This window comes from Colius striatus (genome assembly GCF_028858725.1).
Source record: "Colius striatus isolate bColStr4 chromosome 17 unlocalized genomic scaffold, bColStr4.1.hap1 SUPER_17_unloc_3, whole genome shotgun sequence".
In the NCBI taxonomy this organism is placed as follows: Eukaryota; Metazoa; Chordata; class Aves; order Coliiformes; family Coliidae; genus Colius; species Colius striatus.
In genome coordinates, this window is record NW_026908393.1 from 36,348 (window position 1) to 52,175 (window position 15,828).

The window sequence follows — 15,828 nt, forward strand, 5'->3', positions numbered from 1 at the left end:
AAATGACTTCTATATTCTTATTTAAAAAAATAGTTAAAGGGTACTTAATTTTTGCAAGAATGCAAATTAAATAGAGGAATGAGTCAAAAAGTAAGTTGGTTAAAAGTTTTTAACTTTATACACTGCATGTGTAGACTTTGTAAACATGTTGAAATATCTGCTTAGAACATACAAACTAAATATTTTTTTAAATAATCTTACATATATTTCTTGCAATGAAAAATGTTTTTTACTGACGATAACATAAAATTCTGTGTGATGCTTTTTCACAAGAAATATGAAGTATTGACTGTGTGAAGAATGTTTAAATACAACTAAGTGCCGCAAAGTTTTCGGCTCTTGGCCTGAAAAACCAGACCCGAAGTCTGCAACCCAGACTCTAAGTCTGAAAAACCCAGGCTCGAAGCCTGAAACCAGGCTCAAAGTCTGAAACACCCAGGCTCGAAGCCTGAACAACCAGCTCCAAGCCTACTTCATGCGGCAATCAACCCAGGGTCCGATTCTCAGCTGAGTAGGAAGAAATCAGTCCTACTCAATGTGAGTGATAGCAGAAATCCTCTTCTGTTATTGAGAGCAGGCTCTAACTTATATACACAGCAGCTTCAAAGCTAGCTCAGCAACAGCAGCTAATAGATCACATTCTCATGTTCATCCTACTTGCGGTTTCTGCCATAAGCAAGCTCCCTCACATTTTCCCATCTTGTTTTTCCCCCGTAGTTGTTTTCCACCTTGAGCTGTTAGCTCGATAGCTGAAAACAGCCCGACCTTGAGCTGTTAGCTCGTTAGCTGAAAACAGCCCGACCTTGAAGGAGCAGAAAGCGGCCTGCTGTCTACATGACAGCAACTGCTTTAACCATGGCTCTGACTCTGGTCTTGATTGTGCATTAAATTCATATAACTAGAACTCAGATTGCCTTGCCCCAACAGGTCTAACATTATACCCCGGGATCCATGTCCATGCTCCCTTAACCACTCCTCCACAAATCCCTCGTTTTGTTTTTGCACGATCAAGACAGAGTCAGTCAATGTGTGTACTGCCTTCATAACACAACTATATACTATTCTAAACATTACAAGCAAAAGCAAAATAACCAAAATCCATCTTAACCCTTCTTTGATTAACACAGTCAACCAAGGTGACAACCCCCAAAAGCTGATTGAAGCCAAGTATCAAAAGGGTTATAACCCACCATAATATTCTTAGCGTGAGCCTTTAAATATGCCAAAGCTTTGTGAATAGATTCACTATGATCAGAAAGATTAAAACAACACATGCCTTCAAAGTCTTGGCATCCGTGCCCTTGTGCCAATAGCAAAAAATCAATAGCTGCACGATCTTGCAATCAGGCATGTGTAAGGCTTTTCTGGTCTGCTAACAATTTTTCAATAACATCAGTAGTAGCATTAGCTTGCTGCTCCGACCAACACACTAGCTTTTCTAACTGCCGTAAGGCCTGGGCTGCAGCCAGCCCAGGTACAAATGCTGAAGCAAATACATTCGCCGTAATGGACCACAATTGTACTTTACCATCACAATCTCCTTTTAAGTTGTGGGTGTTTCTTGTTTTCTGTAACTTGGTAATTTTTAACCAGTCCTGCTGTCGAGGAACAAACAAAGTTAGTTTCCCTAAATAACATGGTTTCTAGATCTCTCTCTTGATCTACAGTAAATGCCTCCTCCTGAGCAATGAGGATATCATGCATACAATGATACACAAGTGCATGTCTAATACTACTTACATCGCTAATCAAGTCTTCTAATGTCATTGAGGTTTGGTTGCTTTGTTTGCTAAGCCAGCATCCTAATTTGCATAGCTGAGTTAATAAAGCAGATACTCTTACACCTGGAGCAAATACACTAGTTGCTATTATTGCTGAGGGAGACCAAAGGTAACACGGTCATCACATTTGTCAGTAAATGCATGCACAAATTGTTTTGGACAATGATGTTTCTAAATCATTGTGTGATTAGGCATCAAGATCGTCAGTTGTCCCAAACTGCGTGGTTCCCTTTGTAATCTCGAGGGTATCCCAGGCCATGCCTGGTCCCCACAGATCAGAAACATTCCCTTTGGTAACTGTACAGGCACAAGACTAGACCTGGATCTTTTTGGTGAAGTATAATTGCAGCAAGATGTTGTGCTCTTATACACGCCCAGGATGGGATCCACATTCTGTCCCAAATGTTTTGGTATTGCCGGTAAAATTAAACATAACACAAAAATCCATCTTTATAGATCCCAATAATTCTAACTCCTGTGGCTCTGTTGTCATTATTGGCAACCATGAAATGATCAAATCCCAGCTGTCAACTTTGCCATTACCCTTAACTAAGGGATTTGTTTTTAATGCATTTGGTACAGGCCATTGTGCCACATCTGATGGAACTCCCACCAAACAGGTAGAAAAAGGATTATCTGGAGTGGCCATTGATAAACATATTGTAGACTGAGTGATTGCTTTGGCCAGTGTAAGCCACATGTTTTGCTTGGGTTGCTGAAATTGCCTAAAACCATTTACCACAATCATTTGAAGCATCAACAGTGTGACAAAATCCTTTTTTTTTTTTACTTCTGATAAAAAAAAATCCTTCACCACTGAGTCTAAAACACAAACCACCTTTTAGCTTCTCAATGCCAAAATGTTCTGTTCCTGACACCTAAAACACCTCAGAAAGTTTCCACTGTAAGAAAACCACTATTCATTATCACATTTACAGCAAAAGGCATAACATCACGACCAACAGTTTTTACACTCGTTGAGGCAAGGGACTGAGGATGGAAAGGACGAGCCCAGCGGTCCGTGAGGGCCGGGGCCGGCGGTGTCGGTGCGATGTGTGTGGGGGGCTCCGGAGACACCGACCGGGCGCGGGAAGCGGCTGCGCGGCGGCGGCTGCAGATGGAAGGGGCGGGGGGGTCTGGCTCACTCCGTGCCGGCGCTGGCGGCGCAGCCGCTATTACTCTCTCCTGTGTTTTCTTTGTCTCCCCCCGCGTGCCCGATGGTGCCCAGTCTAACACGGGGTCGCGCTCCCCCACTCTCCTCTGATCGTCCTGCGCCGCAACCCGCCCGACTCCGCCCGCTCGGCATTGCCCTGCGAGTCGTCCCAGGGGTAACTCGGCTGGCTGGGCTCGAATGGGAAGCAGCTCTCCCGCGGGGGCTCTGCTCCGAAGCCCCTTCGCCTCTCTGACTTTGTAAAAACTCCTGTGTAGAGAAGAACTCTTTTTTTTCTTTTTTTTCTCAGCACGCCCCGCTCAGCGCCGGGCGGCACCGGGCTGTGTCACAGCGGTACAGGCCGTGCACCGGGCTGTGTCACAGCGGTACAGGCCGCGCACCGGGCTGGCCTCCAGTGGCGACAGGCTGTGCTTCCATGGTCTCTTGTCGCTCCAGTTTCTTTAATACTTCCTGCAGGAACCTGTCCGCTCCCTTGTCTGTCTCCTTCAGCCTCGGTGCAAGGGTCAACGCCTGGGCTGCAGCCATGGCCATTCGCTGCTCTGCTTGCATTTCTTTTAAAGTATTTAGCACGTGTCTCCAAAGGAGACCTAGATCTTTACTGATCTTACTATTGTCCTTATCACCACTAATAGTGGCTTCCCAGAGAAGGTTTCCAATTTCTCCCCACTCACCAGTGTTCTGGTTTAGCAAGGAGCAGCTTTTGGCTTAGGGGGAGCGGGTTGCAGTGAAGACCCGGTAAAGAGTTTGCGGACTCTCCCCCGGCTCCTGGGTTCACACCCACCTCCGGCCCGCCTGGGCCAATCTGGCGCCTCTGCCAGCACTATTTAGGGGACGGGAATTTGGAATGCGAGTCAGGAGGTGGAAGAGGGATACAAGATGGAGGCGACCACGCGGACTCTTCAGCCAGAGAAGGAGGAAGGAAGGAGGAGCAGTAGACTGGAGACCCTTCTGCAAGCCGTGGCGAGAATGCAGCTGTGCCCCTGCAACCTATGGAGATCCGTGGCAGGACTGGCTCCAGCAGCTCCATGTGAGTGAGCCCGGACGGGCGAGGGACTGTGTGGGGAGGGGCCATGGCCCAGGCCGTGCTGGAGAGCCTGCACGCCGCAGAGCAGCCCCACACGAGAGGCAGAGAGGAGCTGCAGCCTTTGGAATGGGTGCACGTCGGAGCAGCCCATGCAGGGCTGCCATGTGTGTGAGTTACCCCATGGACTTGCAGGGAGGACTGGTGTGGGGTTCACCCGTCCTGAGGAGGGACAAATGGCAGAAGCTATCGGGAACAGGCTAACTGAGACCCCCACTGCCTGCTCCCCCGAACCGTTCGGGGGGGGCAAGGTAAAAACCCCGGGATCAGGGCTCTGAGCCCGGGAAGAGGGGAGGTGTGGCGGGAAGGTGTTCTTCAAAAGGCTGGTTGGACTCTTCATTGACGTATTCCTCTGTGTTGTTTCGTTTTGGTTATGTTTTGGGTTTTTGTGGGTATGTTTTAGTTGATGTTGCATTAAATTATTTTCTATTTTCTTCCCCAAACCAAGTAGCCTGGTCTGTTTTGTCCTGAACCTTAAGCAGCAATTAAGCCTTCCCTGCCCTTGAGCAATTCTCAGCCTCTTACGTACTTGAGGCTAATCCTGATCTTTGTTCCCTGATGGGCCTAAACCAGGACAACCAGAAAACGGAGGTGAGACATAATTAGTCCCGATACCAAACAGTCCAGCTGTTGGCTCGGCTGCAGTCTCAGGCACATCAAGCCGCTGAGTTACAGCAGCGGCCAAATCCTTTTCCAACTTACACTTTTTCAAACACTTAATTACTTCTCTCCACGGTTTTATCAGTTTCTGAGCAGTCTTATCTTCGTCTATAACCAAGTCCCAAAGAAAAGTCCCATATGCTCTCCACTCCTTCTCATCAAAATATTTCTCAGAGTCCTTACAAAAGCCTTTACAATTACCATGTACAAGTAGACCAGACAAATCGGTCAGTTTAAAGTCCACCCCCCGCTTTTCTAAAAAGCGATGTAAAAGTGAGAGTGCTGCCTCCTTATCCATGGTGCCGGCTCCTCGTCTCACCGCAACCTGTGGTCACTCCCCCGGGTACAGCAACCTCTGCTTGGGGTCCGGCAGGCTTCCTCCGACCACTGCCTCTGCCTCCGGATTTTCAAGTCTCAGCTCCCCACAGGCAGGCTCCTTACCCGGTAACACCCAGTGAGGTCCCTGTTCGGGTGCCATGTGCCGCGAAGTTTTCGGCTCTTGGCCTGAAAAACCAGACTCAAAGTCTGCAACCCAGACTCTAAGTCTGAAAAACCCAGGCTCGAAGCCTGAAACCAGGCTCAAAGCCTGAAACCCAGGCTCAAAGCCTGAAACCAGGCTCGAAGCCTGAAAAACCCAGGCTCAAAGCCTGAAACCAGGCTCGAAGCCTGAAACCAGACTCTAAGTCTGAAACCAGACTCTAAGTCTGAAACACCCAGGCTCAAAGCCTGAAAAACCCAGGCTCGAAGCCTGAACAACCAGCTCCAAGCCTACTTCATGCGGCAATCAACCCAGGGTCCGATTCTCAGCTGGGTGGGAAGAAATCAGTCCTACTCAATGTGAGTGATAGCAGAAATCTTCTCTTTATTGAGAGCAGGCTCTAACTTATATACACAGCAGCTTCAAAGCTAGCTCAGCAACAGCAGCTAATAGATTACATTCTCATGTTCATCCTACTTGCGGTTTCTGCCATAAGCAAGCTCCCTCACATTTTCCCATCTTGTTTTTCTCCGAAGTTGTTTTCCACCTTGAGCTGTTAGCTCGATAGCTGAAAACAGCCCGACCTTGAGCTGTTAGCTCGATAGCTGAAAACAGCCTGACCTTGAGCTGTTAGCTCGATAGCTGAAAACAGCCCGACCCTGAAGGAGCAGAAAGAGGACTGCTGTCTGCACTGACTACGTGACAGCAACTGCTTTAACCATGGCTCTGACTCTGGTCTTGATTGTGCATTAAATTCATATAACTAGAACTCAGATTGCCTTGCCCCGTCGGGCCTAACATTATACCCTGGGATCCATGTCCATTCTCCCTTAACCACTCCTCGACACTGTTAACTATTATCTTGCTGAAATTTCCTGGCTCCTGGTACAAACCGTCTCTCACTTTTTTTAAATTAGACAAAAAATGGTGTTGCTGTGAGACAAAAGAAGAAAATGGGAGTAGCTGACGTCACATTTGATCTGTACAAGCTGAACCCTAAGGATGTTATTGGCTGCTTCAACATCAAGGCAGCGTTCTAGGAGATGTACTCTATCTCGTATGACATCAAACGTATGGGAGCAAAAAGTGTATTGCGGTAAGTATGTTCCCACTCCTGGTCAGGTTTACATGTTAATGGAAAATCTGTGCTTGCTTACTGGTCTCAGGAAGCAGCTGTAGTATTTGTATTAATTCTCACATACTGGCCAATACACTGAATCTTTCTTTGTAAGGTGAATAGCTGACTTGTAAAAACTTACTACAGCTTTTTATGGTGGAATTCTAAATTTCCCCTAAAGCAAAAATCTTATCAGCTTGTATTTACTACTAGGCTCTAGATACAGTCTCTGTTTCTGGAGAGAATTTCCTCAGGCTTCTTTGATTTGTTTGAAGAATGCAGGAGGCCTAGGAAGAAGAATCAGACTGCTTAAAGGAGGGGTTTTAAGAGCACAAAATGAGAGGAATTTGAGATCTAATGGCAGAGGTCTTATAGCTCGCCCAAGCTTTTCAATACCTGGCTGCTGAATTCACCAGGTGAGCTACATGGATTCAAAGGAAAATGGGAGAGATAGAACACTCTCTGCTGTCTTAATGGGAATTGACCATCTGCAAAATGCTGCCACCGTTTTTAAGCCAACTGGTCTCTAAGCAAGCTAACAATTGGACTCTGATCTTAAAGGTCTTTTCCAACTGTAATGGTTCTACAAGGACTGCTGTCTCTTGCAGGACTGTGACACGACCCACACTGTGGTGGGTTGTGATTTTAGTAAAGTTAGCTTTTGAGAAATACTGGCTTACGTAGGGGCAAAATAATACCTGTTCTGTCCACTGCTCTCAACAATGTGGTGAAAGCTGGTGCCTTGTCAAAAGCAGCTGTGTCCTGCCCTGGTTGAGGAAAACTTCTTCTCTGTTCAGACACCTTTACAGAGGTGCCATACTTGGACAGATGTTCAAGCTGCGGCCCTGAATTCCTCTACCCGACCTTTCAAATTCTGGTTGAGACACAACAGTATAGTGTTGCTGTGCTTCATTTCTTGAGGACCAGATCTGTTCTGTACAGAACAGATTATATGCCATAGAGTTTTCACTTTCACTGAGCAATAGGTAGTCTTTAGTTTGAAGTGTTCAAGTAGTACCTTGTTTCATGATAAAGCTATTAAACTTTGTAATACTAATCTTGCTGCTTGTCTTTCAGTCTGATTGACCTCTCCCACCCTATTTAGGTGGTCCCTCCTTTAATCTTTGAGGCCACAACTATCATGGCTGCAGATGAGACTCATTACTCTGTGCTGTGGTGATTATTCAGCTGTAACAATGGCTTCATCAGGGTTTCTTCAAAGCAAAGGTTTACTCTTGAACAGCTGCACTCCTCCTGCTCCTGTGTTTGTCAAGTCTCTTGAGGCAGAAACAAACTTTTGTTTCTGGCTGTGTGCTGTGGAGGCAAGTATCAGCACTGGAACTTGCACTGCTAAGGAGAGTTTGAAGTGACAGCTCTGCCTCCCTGCCGGCACAGTACAGCTGATGAGGAAGAAATGACACTGGCAAACAGCTGAAGTAGCTGTGGAGTTCTTCTGGAAGCACTGTTTTGTTACAGAGTTGAGCTGCAAGGGAAGTGCTGCCCAGGGAGGGTGTGGAGTCTCTTCCCTTGGAGGTCTTCAAAGCCTGCCTGGACATGTTCCTATGTGACCCAATCTAGGCTGACCTGCTTCTGCAGGGGGGTTGGACTAGATGATCTCTAAAGGTCCCTTCCAACCCTAACATTCTATGACTATATGATAAGCGTCACAGTGGGAAAACAGTCTGCTAGCAAAGAATAGAGGTGACAGAAGAGAGAACCTTCTGTACTCTTGAACACAACAGTGAGGTGGCCTACCTGCAGAGTGTGAAGGGGAAAGAACTTTAAAATGCTGTTCAGTGGGAGGGGCTCGAAGCATGCCAGATCTGATTAATGCATTTCCCCTGTTTCTCCCTGTAGTGTCCAACTGAAGGATCAAACGTTCGGTTCAACAAAGAACTTGTTCCATGGCTTAAGTGACAACTGGTCTTGTGTGCAAGTGACACACTGCAGCTGCTCAAAAGCCCAGTACCAGCTGCAGCTTTCTTTACAACTGTAAAGCTCCGTGGCCTGTGTTATCTGGTGGAGGGAAAGGCACACTTGAAATGACGTGTGTGTGGAAAGCATGAGTAAGGGTACAGTGGTCTTTCTTTTTTTTTTTTCCTAAAGGCTTCCCAGGCTCTAAGTACAGAGTATTCTACTCTTTGGAAGCATCGGCTTTTGACTGCAAACCTTCTTTAATCCCAGTGAGGAAAAGGAGAATTTGTAGCAAGAAGACTTGGTTTCCTTTGCTAGAGCTCAAAGGAGAAAGGAACAGCAGCAGAGAGTTCACAGCTGTGTTTATCTCAGGAACTCAGAAAGTCTTCCTCATCTCTTACAGAAGACAAAGGCCAGGCTCATTTCTGTGTCTTCAAAAACTGATCCCTTTCCAGTTTTGGAATGGTTCCAGTTCTTGCCTACCACTTCCCCAATGCCTCAGCTTCATACTTGTGAGGGCCTACTTAGCTTTTGGGGAATGAGGCTTGAATATAGCTCTTAGTACTGTTCCTATTGTTTCTTGGAGAATGGAAGAAAGATGCAGCTATAATCAAGTTGAATAAGTGACTATTCAAATATTACAGTCTCTATTCCTCTGTGATCCTGTGGTGAGCCGCAATTTATATCGTATACCTTTGCTTACCTGATCTTAGTTTATGGATCTGTATGGATTCTCAAACAGTGTTCCGTATTTCAATGTGAATACTTTAAAAATCTTCAATAAAAATGGAATAGCTGTTAACTGAGAATTCTTAAGGCTTGCAGCTTGAACAGCATTAATTTGCCTGGCTTCACATTTTTTGCCGTTGAGTACCCGTTGTAATGCGATTGCTCAGCTTCAGAGCTAATCGAATTTGAGCTGCAGCTTGGGGACACGTGAAGTGTTGTGTTAGTGAATGGCCTAAAGGTGAGACATGAAGTGGATTCGGGCTGCAGGAATGCTGCTGGGCTCTCCCAGGCAAAGTTTTAACCAGTGGTTCTCTGGTAGTTTGAGTGATGACTCAGCAGGAGGCCTGTAAAATCTCTAACGGGACAACAGCCTGCTTTATCAAGAGTGTTTTCCAGTTCAGATACCATGGCAATAGTTTTCTGTTAATCAATGGCTACAAAAGTATTTTTTCTAAAGCTGGTATAAAAATGACTGTCTTCTCAGAAGTGAGAAGGAGTGAGAGAGTTCTTAAATAAATCTGCCTAACTCAACCTAAAGGTTGTTTGTGGGAATGGAAAGGGGTAATGTCATCCTGTTGGTGATTATTTTTTAAACAAACGGTTTTCTTTCTAGGAAGGTGCTTCAGCTAATGTCCCATGCAGCACAGATAGCTGGACAGTTTCTTCTCTATACTGGAACATAGATGTTGCAGCTGATGGGTGAATACGACGAAGACGGCACGTGCACGAGATCAAGGCGGGAGTAGTGAGCACAGCTGCACTTCGGATGTCGGATCCTTTTGCTTAAAGACATTCTCTTGCCCAGTTTTGATTGTAATTACAGCAGGGGGGGATATCTACTGATGGGAACTAACTTTTTTTTCCTATTTGGGAATGCTTGCAGGCCTTAGTAATAAAATAAGTGTGTGGTGTTCACAGGCTCTTAACACAGAGGAAAAATGGGTGCCTAATGTCTGTGAATTCAGCAAAAGGAGGGAGAGCAATTTTTTTGCCCCAGTAACTCAAAATGGAGAATAAGTTTACCTGGAAACTTGCATGCTTTGTAACCAGTGGAATTTCTTGCACCGATCAAAACATAGTTGGATTGGTTTTTCATGGCTATCTGAGTGGCCTTCAGAAGAGACTGAGGTGGGGGACGTGGACACTGTGGGTTTTTCTTGTTTTTAATCCTTAACAATGCTGGTATTAGTGCCCGACTCACATAGAGATACAAAAGGGTGAAGTGTACTGCTTTGCTCCTGCTAACAATGGAACTACACAATACAACTGAGTCCTGGTTCGGTGACTGCCTGCTCTCATGAAGTCTAATTGGAGAAAGTGCAGCTACTAAGCAGAAGCTTAAAATTTAGCCTTACTTTCCTTAAAACAATGGAAAATGTTTCCTTTTAACTACTTGTATTTTCCTTCAAATCTACAGAAAGTTCAGATTTGTTCAGCTCATACCAACTGAAGAATCGGATTTATTTCTTTAATGGGTCTGGTATTCAGTTCTGCCTGAAGTAATGAATTATTTGCTATGGTTTCCTGAGTCTGGCTTACAGGCAACCTGCTGAAGCTTCCTTCAAGATTTGAACCTTCACTTCTGTAGTGTTTACTGTTCAGTTACAAGATGATGCTACATCCCAAGATGTACTTGAGGTGCATGTAGATGCTGGATTTTGATGTTCCTGTGGTCAGGGAGAGCAGCAGGACACTATCTAGTCTTGTGTAACGTATATATATGCTTTAAACTGGTTATTCATGATTTTTAGTCTCCCAAGTCAAGCTGTATTAAAGGGCAAAGTTTTTAATCCTTAGGTAGAATTCTCGGTAGTATTCTGTTCAGTTTAGAGAACTGTTAGTAGGACCAACTTCCAGGAAGGTTTTCCTAAACAGCATAGGAGACTGGAAAACAAACCATGTTAGGTATCTTGTGTCAAAATTCAAACTCCCGTTGCTGAAGGAAAAAAGCCCAACTTTGGTTGCTCATAGGTGTTGCTCTTGAGGTTTTCATTTGCTTGCTTGTGAAAAATTTTAGCAAGTTGTTATATTCTCGCTTAAGACTGAAAGCTGTTAAGGAAACAACAAATACAGGTAAATGTGTCTGACCTGACAGTAGGTGCCACCTAGGAAGAGAAGCTCTGATGACAAAACCCAAACAAGCAGGGCAGGGGAAAAAAAAGCAGTGGGAGCAAGAGGAAAAAGACCAGCGTAGGCCCCACAGTGCTTGGATACCTATCTCAGCAGACATGCCATTAACTGTGTGCATCAGCTGCACTAATCAATTGTAGGAAAACTTGCTCTGCTAAAAGAGCATCAGTTGGACTGAAAAGACCAAGCATCATGGTTGATGAGATCTCTTCTCATCTGTCAACTGGGTCTGTTCACTTAAATGTCACTAATGTAGGAATATTGATCTCACTTTTGTCTGCAAATTTCACCTTTATATGCTTATTTTTTACCTTCACTTTATGGAAGTGACTTAGCCATCTTTGAGCTGCATCTTTCAAATCACTGTTATGATAAAAAGCAGCCTAAATCCAAATGTTGAAGGAACTGATGGATGTAAGTTCAGCAGGTCTCTGCACACGTTTCTTCAGTAATGGTATTCTGAATAAGTTGACCACTAAGAAAAAGCGTGGATTTTCCTGGTTTCTATTGTTTCCCATCTACTTCTGAGTATTTGCTGGAGGAGCGGGGTGGGCACACTGCTCCAGACAAGAGGAGGACTCATTCTTTCTTAATTTCTCGTGGGGAAGAAAGCCTATAGCTTGCAGAACTGTCAGTTTCCCTTCAGAAGAAAGTATTAAACTGTTCTGTGAGTAATAAGAGAGGTTATATTAAAATGGAAGCTTTATATTTAATCTGTGTTGGTTTTGACACACACCCACTCCCAAATGATTGTTGCCGTAACGGTTGGCCAAAGTCTTTCTGCCCCTTTCAAGGAACTGTGTTTAACTGATAGAGTGCAAGGACATGTCAAGAATTCTTTTAGTTTTTAAGCACCACTTTTTCTCTCAAAACAAGCACATCTCTTGAAAGCAAACTATGTAATGCTGCTAAGAATATTTTTGTTGCTAATGATGGGAGAAGCAACAGTAAACCCAGCTAACTTGCACAGTTCAGTATTGTGTTGTGTGAATTGCCTCTTCAACATCTGTAATACAAAAACTTTTGCAGGTCTGAGCTGTGTAGGTCTCAAAACTGCATTCTGTAGTTTTCAGTGGCTCTGTCTAAAACTTTAACTTGGTAACAGTTAAACAGTTAAAATGTTAACAGCCGCTGCTTTGACAGCTTAAGGCTTAAAACTTCAGCTGCTGCAGGTCCTGTGAGCTGTGAAGTCTCCACCTCAGAGCATCTCCCTCTAATTCAAAATGCAAACAACTGAACAAAGTAACTCAGCTCTGATGTTTTCATTATGGGAGACACAACATGGAAGTTGTGTCTGAAATTGTTCCGTTGCTTCCAGATCTGTGTTTTCCCACAGGCCTAGGGAATGAGATTTGCTGCTGTAGCAGCTTCTTTACAGAGATAAAGTTTTGGCTTAGAGTCAAACTGAAGTAGTTTGTCATTTTCTGAGTTGGAAGTGGTTTGATTTTTGCTTTTTTTACAGACTGCTTAGGAGGCATAGCTTTTACTTCACCTGTGTGTGCTACACAGCAAAGAATAACTTCAGCATTATCTGCCTCTCAGAAAGTTATATACATTTCCTGTACAATATCTAGCAACAGACAAAAAGAAGCACAGGCTCTTAACTGCAGGTATGTAGTTAAGAAGCTTGCTATTCTGCTTGGCGTTTTTAGCGTTAATTTTTCTCTCCATAAACTCAGTTAACCTGCACTTGTTACTGTTGCAGTCAAGGCTGGCAGCAGTGGTTTGTTGAAGGTGTGAAACATATTTAGCCCTTTTGCTTGCACTGGCCCCTTTTGCCTGTTGTTCTGCGTGACTTAGTAGCAACGCTCCAAGGCATACTCTAGTTACCAAAAAGGGAATTTTCACTGAAGTACTCGATCTTGTTGACTTAGGCACTGTTCATGTTCTGCAGGCAAAAAAAAAAGTTGCTCTCTTTGTGACTAGAATGAAGAATCCAGTAGCTTTTTTGTGTATGTGATTTATCATTACTTCATTTCCTTCCTTTCATAAGGAAGTTGTTGCTTTATTGCACCTCCCTATTCTTTCAGGAGAGAAATAATTACAAGCTCTTCTGTCCACGGGGAGGGAGAAAGGCAAGGTCTAAATTCCTGAAACCATTTGGAATATGGTCTAGGAAACATCCTAAATTGCCTTCCTACAGAAAAGTAGGTCAGAAAAGAAAGAAAAATAGGATTTTGATCTGTAAGGGTTTTTCCTGAGTAGAGAGGTAGGTGTACACAACTTAGGAAATGTTGGTGATTCTGAACATGAACTGTGAAGATAACTACATATTATCACATTTAACTGACCAGAATTACAACTCTAAATCATTTCAGCATACATCTTCCTGAGATAGCACTGGAACTAAAGACACAAGCTTCTTTAATTAAAAACAAAGTTTTAAACCAAAGTACAAGGTGTATGTTGATGACTCAAGTTTTACTGGAAGTATTAATATCATTAACATACCACTTCAGTTATGTATCAGTAAATACTCTTGTGGAGTTTAGAATTTATCACTGCTTTCTCTGCCCTGTGTTGTCATATATGCAGTTAAGATGTTTATGAACATGAGGATTGCCGTTTTGCTGAAGGGAAAAGGTAGTATTTCACCACTTCACAGTTTTCAAGCTCAGTAGTCTAACTATGAAAATGGAGGTGGGTTAGGAATGTGTATTAGTGATGGCAATGTTTTCTGATGTGTGGTGCCAATTTTAAGGAACGATGTCCATGAATAAAAACCAAATGGTAGCTTTGCACGTTGTCTCTGTTAATTTCCAGAATAACTTCTTCCTGATATGATAATGAATGTGAATGGATCTATGGTCTTGCACAGACAGTTTCCAAATGCTGGACTTTGGCAGTGAAGTAACTAGATACTGTTTTGCAGCTCTTAACTCTTTACTGCTGACTCATTTTCTGGCATCAAACTGTGCAAACTACGTTTCCTTTCATACAAAAGGAATGCCTTCCTCCATCTTTTACCAAAGCTTCAAAAGACTACAAACTACTGAGTACAGGAGATAGAAGGCAGGGGCAATCTCTGGTTTTTGCTAAATACTGTAAGAATCAAAGACCTATTTATAATGCCTGATGATAACTCCTTACAGTTCTTTACCCACAGATACATTAGTACACATTTTATTGCAGGGAAATATGAATTTAGTTTAGTGAAATCTTAGGTTTGTGTAGCTCAAGATTAACTTAGTCTTTGTCAGGAATAATGTGTGTGTGATCACTCTAGTGCACTTCTATCTAGTAAGTACATGCTGTACTCAGCTGAAGGAGTTTTTCAGAGCTTGACTCCTGAGCAGTTCCCCTCTTACAACCAAACCAAGATCTGATTTCTTGCTGGTGAAATGCACCAAATGCTACTGCATTGGGTTTAGGGGCAAGGTGTTGACAGTGGGAGGTGGAGAGGTGCTGTGGGCGGCAGCCTCTGCATCATAGAGACCTGCTTCCAGCTGGCTCCAAAATCCACCCACCACTGCTCAAATTTGAACCCTTCAGCCAAGCTGGTGGTGCCTGTGTGGAAATGTGTTTAAGGAAGAGTAAAAAATGTGCAGCGGCTGTGAGAGAAGACTGAGAAACGTGAGAGAAACAGCCCTGTAGAAACCAAGGTCAGAAAAGGAGGAGGAGCAGGTACTCCAGATGCTGGAACAGAGCATCCTTTGCAGGCCACTTAGGACCTTGTGTCACAGCAGGTGGACTTGCCTTGAAGGAAATTGCAGGCTGTGGAGAGTGCACGAATGAGTAGTATCACTGCAAGAGAAAAGCCCATGCAGGAACAAGCTTTCTGGCAGGCCCTGTGGCCCAGGGGGAACCCACATTGGAGCAATTACTGAAGTACCATATCCTGTGGGAAGGGCTCACACAGGAGCAAAGGAAAACGCTGGGAAGGAAGGAGTAGCAAAGAGGATGTGTTGCGGAGTGAGCACAACTCCATTCTGCTGCTCTGCTTGGGGCCAGGGAAAGGATGTAGAAGAGCTGGTAATGAAGGAGTGCTTTGGAAGAAGAGGCCAGGGAGGGGGGGGTGTGCAGTGAGGGGAAGGTGGTTTTAGTTTTCTCTTTGTTTCTCACCATCCTGCTTTACTTTTAAATGGACGATAAATTAAAGTGACCTTCCCTATGTTGAGTTTGTTTTGTTGATGTTGGTAACAGGTGAGTGATTTCTCTGTCTTTATCTTGACCCACAGGCTTTTTCATCTTAATTTATTCCTATGTCCCGTTGAGGAAACCAAGTGAGAGATTGGTTTGAGGGGCTTCTGGCAGCCAGCCAGGGTTAACCCTCCACAAGCACAAAACATTATAGGTAAAAATAAGAAAAACTCAAACTCAAACAATAAATAATCTTCTTTAAGTATAAGGACCACTGATTGATGATTGAGATAAACAAACAGAAGTTAAAGTATACTGTATTTCATACCTGAAAAACTAAAGTGCAAATGGTGTCACTTAAGTGATTCCTGTAACAAATGTCATTACTTGAGGAGCTCCTGCAGCTGGAGCTTCCTTACCCGCACGGGAAAGTCACCCAGAAAAGATGCCTATAATAGTTGCAGAATATTGTCCTAATCTGCTCCTGACTCACTACGTGCTTGTGCTTTCCAAATAAAAATCAGTATCTTATAGAGTAGCTGCTGTGTTTTCAGAGGCTTTTAACAATAAACTCATTTTATCTGAAATCAGAAATTACAAAAGAGTTGCTGCAAATAGCTAGTTATTCCAGTCTCCCAGAAAAGGTATTTCATCCTTGAGTGAGATGATCACGCTGGTGTTCTTCAT